This window comes from Ptychodera flava, unplaced genomic scaffold, assembly GCF_041260155.1.
Source record: "Ptychodera flava strain L36383 unplaced genomic scaffold, AS_Pfla_20210202 Scaffold_54__1_contigs__length_889265_pilon, whole genome shotgun sequence".
NCBI lineage: Eukaryota > Metazoa > Hemichordata > Enteropneusta > Ptychoderidae > Ptychodera > Ptychodera flava.
In genome coordinates this window covers 36501-42500 of record NW_027248376.1, presented here as the reverse complement: position 1 = coordinate 42500, position 6000 = coordinate 36501, and positions in this window count along the sequence as shown.

Sequence of the window (6000 nt, the reverse complement as noted above, 5' to 3'; positions counted from 1 at the left end):
CAGATCAAGCTGATGAGGCTCTATGTGTGGACAACGAACCATTTGGCATATATTACGCTTGTCACTGATACTTGTCTATTTTTGTCATCAAAGTTAATAATCACTCACAAGAGTGACGGCTTTTATTCACCCATTTGCATGAAAGCTGATCGCGTCACGGCAAATCCTTGCATGAATGCACATGAAATGAGCTGGTCACCTCAATTTTCACGGGTTGAAAGGGTCTTTAGCCGGACACTTCCTGGAGTCGTTACTTGCATGAACAGTTATGGTTTTTGCTTGTTCACGTTGTTAATATTGCCACTCTATCATGATCGATATCTTACTTTGAATAGTTACATTTAGATGATACTTAGATATTATTCCCTAATATTTTTCTTCGTTCAGCTCGGAAAATACTCGTGACGTAATGACCGTGTCACCACTCGTCTTCGACTCGTGGTGACACGGTCATTACGTCACTCGTATTTTCCTTCGCTGAACGAAGAAAAATATTAGGGAATAATATACTTATCACATGCACAAGCCAAGAATTCGTTATTTTTTGCAAAATAAATAAGCTTTCCATGACGATTCCGTGTTAAAACTTTTGAACTACTTTAGGAATAATATCAATACGCGGTGCACAAGTTGTCAATCATTTCCAGTCGTCCGTCGTGTGCGTTAGCGCTCACGTTCGTTCGTGTGTGGAGCAAATGACAGCCTTTGGTATACACGTACATGTAGGCTACCTTCCGCAAAGTTATACTCTATTTCAAAGATAGCATAGTCCTAGAAATTTATCACAGACGAAGATACGCTATTTTTCGGGAACAAATATCGACTGAATCTCCACGGCGCGAACACTGTAGGCCTAAACGTCGCGCCTGACCCTGTTTGCAATGCGTACGGAACCCACGGTAAGCTTATACGCGACCAGCTTCGAGTTCGTTGTTTCTGCAAATTATCCACGTAATTCCTTCGGAATATACAGGCGGTACACTCTTGTGTTTACATTGTTCTGATTATTAATGTCGTTGTCTGTGAAAATATCGATTTCAATGACTTTTAATCGTGGGAGAAACATCGGTCGCCATGTTGTTTGTTTACATATTTACGATCACACCGAAGATCGACAAAAAAAAAGGTCCGACGCACCAAAATTGATGACATAGACGCGGGTTGTCGTGACGTAGAACGACCAGAGAATAAATCCCGTATTTTTTGTTCGGAGACGACAAACTTGGCTTGTGCATGTGATAAAGACTGTCATATATATAAATAAAGCTAGTGGAAACCGACGTTCGATATGCAGTGTCCGATGTCTTTAACATACTGCGCTGACTGACAAAATTAAATCACAGTCCCTCCTCCCACTCTGATTGAATGTTGTAATTTCTGAAGCACGTGTTTCATCCCATATAAACGTTTCTTTGACTGAAGAGTAATCGACAATCAGGCCTACATAAACTTAAAATATTAGTGCAATACACAGTAGAAGTCAGTTCTGGCTCCACTCTCTTTGAAATTGCAATCATGGAGGTAATGGTCCTGTAAATTGCAAAAAAATTACACGCGCAGATACCGATAGCTTAGCATGTTACACGATTAGTAAGTGACGTTATGCCAGCAAGTACTTCGCTTTTAAAATACAAAGTTTCAATATAATTTTTATGTCGTAAACGGATTATGAGTATTTGATTCAGCTCTACCTACGAGGCCCTAACCGATGAATAAGTTTAGCTTCACCACCTCGATTCAGGGACATTTAAGCCATGTAGTGTACGCCACCCTATGAAGCGGATAAGTTGGCGGTAAAGTTACGTATCGCAAGTTAAAAAGCCGACGGTTTCTTCTGGTCAAGTCGGATCAGCCATTGAACCGGTGACGAAACGGTGATAAACCGTTGCCAAACCGGGAGTGTAAACGGCCGATTTCATGCAGCGAACTTTGCACAACGCAAATTACACGGTTTCCAAGGAACGAAGCGATAATATTATAATAACTGTTCACCTTTAGCCTTGCAGTCAGCCCAGAGCTGGTGGACATCAAGTCATCAAGTCACCCTGACATGTACCACAGCGCCCTGCAACCTGCAGGTTTGATCTAGTCAGAATGCAATGCTCACGTGACTTTACATTACGATAAATCGAGATAATCGGGTTAATGCGGGGCAAACCAAAGTCCCGTACCGCACTTTTTTCCGACCGTCGACAAAAAGGGGCATGTTTTTTTATTTTTTTTATCATTGGATAAATACTACCAATCATATGTATTGGTTACAAGAGCATATTAACTGATTGAAATTTCATTGATTACTTTGGAAAAAGCCGCCCTCAAAGAAAATAGCTGAGACAGAGGATGTACCCAGGGGCACTTGCGTCGTTATATGGATGTCCGTCATCGAGCTCGTGGCACACTTTGCATCTCTTACGTGATTTTCTTGATGGAGTTTTCGACTTTTCATATTCAAACATCATCAGTAAGTCTCATTTACATTACATTTGTTGTATTGAATCAATATTCAGGGGTTTTTTACGACGACAGTAAAGCGATTCTGGCTGTCATTGGTTAGGTCTCTGTAAAGGTTACGTTCTGTTGAAAGTTCATAGTCCAGCGTAGTTCAGTCAGCGGTCGTCCACTATTTAAACTCTGTGAAATTTGCATAGTCTGGTATTACGTATTCTTAATAATCGTGGTAAAAAAGAAGGCGACGTTTCGTCATTAATAATCAACTAGCTACAACTAGTAGTTAAAGAGACAATTTGACTGTTCAGTAATGTGTAGTCCTGCCTCAGAAGGGGTTAACCATTTGGACTTTCGATCATAAAATTATTTCGAAAAGAAGAATGAAGCAGTCGATATGTATTATTCAGGACACATTTTTTTTAGTATGTTGAGGCAGTGGTCGTCAGGCTGCGCATGCTCGTGAGGAGCCCCCTGTTGTAAACATACACAAGGCCGCCACACAAAGTTACTGGTTGACTACAATGATTGCAATATTGCCACTTGTTAAAGCGGCGGCCTGTCTTAATGGTTTTTATTTCAGTAGTATTAGGCCATCAGCCCAAAATAATGTACATAATATATTAATAATGGTACAAAAACTAAAAAGGAAAAGCTAATATACATTATATTACCATGCCCTGCCTGTCGCATTTTGATTGGTCGAGCTGAATCACGTGACTGACCACAAATACACAGTAATGGTCTGTTTACATGCCCGTGAATATGAATAATAAGATTAACAACTCAAAATCTCGTAACTTTACAGCTAAAACGTAAATCAAAATCAATCACAAAATAAAATAGAGCACTTGTAAGTCAAGTTGAGATACTTTTTTCTGAAAGCATCCCCGGTTTTGCCAATTTTTTACAGCGCGCGTGACAGTGCATCGCGTATTGCTCAGTTTGCTCATTTTCTTGGGCCCAGTTGTCGTTCGCTCCTTAAATTTTCGGAAATTTTGACGGTTTTCTTGAGTTCGCCGATAATATAATGGAAATAACAGACTCCGCTCTGACCATTAACGTTTCTTGAGGGCGCGGGCTCGAGGAAAGCCAAATTAACGGGCTCGGCAAACCTCGCCCGTTAGTTTTTGGCTTTTCTCTCGCCCTTGCCCACAAATAAACGTTGATGGTCAGCGCGTCGCCCGTTATTTCTACAATAATACTCTTTTAAAAACTTTGCATATCACTCAACTCATTTCTCAATCTCATAGCATGAAATACATACACAGCTTAACACTGTAGAGTATTTGCATCATCTGTGGTCAAAAGTCGAATAAAATATATTTCCGAAGGTGGATTTAAATACATTTCTGGGATATACTTTTGAGTCAGTCTTTCAAAAAGTGTACAAATCAAAAGAAAACGGTGCTCATTTTCAATTGTATTACTATCATATAGTAAACAAACTCGTTGTTCTCTATTAACGGTCAACCTCAATGCGTAGATAATTGTGAAGAACAACGTAGCCTAGCAAGTGATCGAATATGAGCAGTAACTTTTACAGAAAATAAATAGTTTTCAGGCTCAAGAGAAAATTTGATTTCTCTATAAAATGATAGCATCACTATACCACATAACATACATATATTCTTTAAGCTTGTTTACAAAGGTGTTCATAAACCTATTTCTATCTTCAATTTTCGTCTTTCCCATACATCTTGTAAATTACATGCATACAACATTTTTTTATGTGTCTTACCAAAGTTTGTTTGATCTAATGCCAGATTTTTCAATATAGTATAGCATATTGTAACGTTTTCTGGGATATCTATTTTGTGGCATTTTATCCAGTTTTGTCTAGTATTTAATACATTTTTTGCTGTGTGCAAATATACTCGGTAACGCCGACACTCTCCCAGAACATCAACATTTGGAGAATTCCTAGATACTCCTAGAAACATTCTACAAGCATGATGATGGATTCTCTCTATACTCATACACATATTGTTACCCCACACTTTTGAACCGTATGTTGAAATAGGGAGAATCATGGTATCAAAGATTCTGAAAAAAAGTATCATAATGAAACATTCCAATTTTTCTCGTGACTCTACAGATACCCAAAGCGGATTTACGTGCTTGTTGTGCTAATGTTTTATAGCCACAGATCGTTTTAGTCTACATGAATATATTACCCCTAAATATTTATGATACGATATAACTTGGACACGTTCTCCGCTAAAATGCCATTTCTCGTATTTAGAAAGAATACCACCACTTTTAAATACAATGATTTTTGTCTTTGTCATGTTCACTGTTAATTTAAAAATTTTACAGTATGACTCCAAAGAATTAAACAGGCGTTGTAGGCCGAAAACAGTATCTGAAAGAAAAACAACATCGTCTGCAAACAACAAACAAAAATTTTCTACAATATCGGGGAAGAGTTGAATGTCCTGATTTCCCCTGTCATGAATTACATAGATTAATTCATTGATAAAATGAAAAAAAAAGACCTAGCATACAACTTGGCTAACACTTAGTGGACAAGCAAAATAATCAGTGTGCTGATTATTAACAAGAACACATGACTTGACATCTTGATACATGGCATGGAGCATTTTAAACATTTTCCCTGATCACACGTCTTAAAAGGCTGTACCATAGTCGTTGACGTTCCACAGTGTCGAATGCCTTCGAAAAACAGACAAAAACTTAGTAAAATTGATCACGTTTGCGAGAAATATACTTTTCAATGACAGAATTTAGGATGAAAATTATGTCGATGGTCGAATAGCCTCTACGGAAACAGGCCTGTGCTTCATCAATTTTCTAAAGTGCGTCAGACCAGAAGGTCAAATGATTATTTAGAATCGAAGTGAAGATTTTACTGAAAATACTGAGTAAAGATATGCCCCTATAATTTTCAAGACACTCAACAGAACCACTCTTGTAAAGTGGGATGATAATAGTTCTAACCCAATCACTTGGGAAGGTTCCAGACTCAAAAAGTCTATTGAAAACAACATTTAAATATGGAATAAAAATGAATCGTGCATTTTAAAAATCCTTTAGGATACCATCCGGTCCAGCTGACTATCCAAATTTTATTTTACATATTGCTCTGTCAATCTCATCATTTGTGATAGGAGAATTCGAAATATCATAGCCAACATCTGTTTCATTTTCAAAAACATCTACAGAGCTCAAAAGATTTTCCAACTCATCAGACATGGAAAAATCATCTTCAGCAGATTCATTGGGTACCAAACGTTTACTAAAGGAATCATAAAATTCATTAGGCATGACATTAATTCGTACACAATTATAGATTCTAATCGTCTGTGACGCCAAAAACATTTTTAATCAGAAAGAGAGAAAATTGTCGATTTCTTTTTCACATCATCATTGCAAACCCCTGTTTTCTCTCTACAAACAGTTTTAAATTTTCTTAATAAAAGATATGTTTTGTTTTTTAACTCATTACATTGTTTGCCAAACCAAACAGGCTGCTTTCTAAAGTTGGCTGTATTTGAAATCGTTTTCACCATATCACATTTCTTAGCTGCAAAC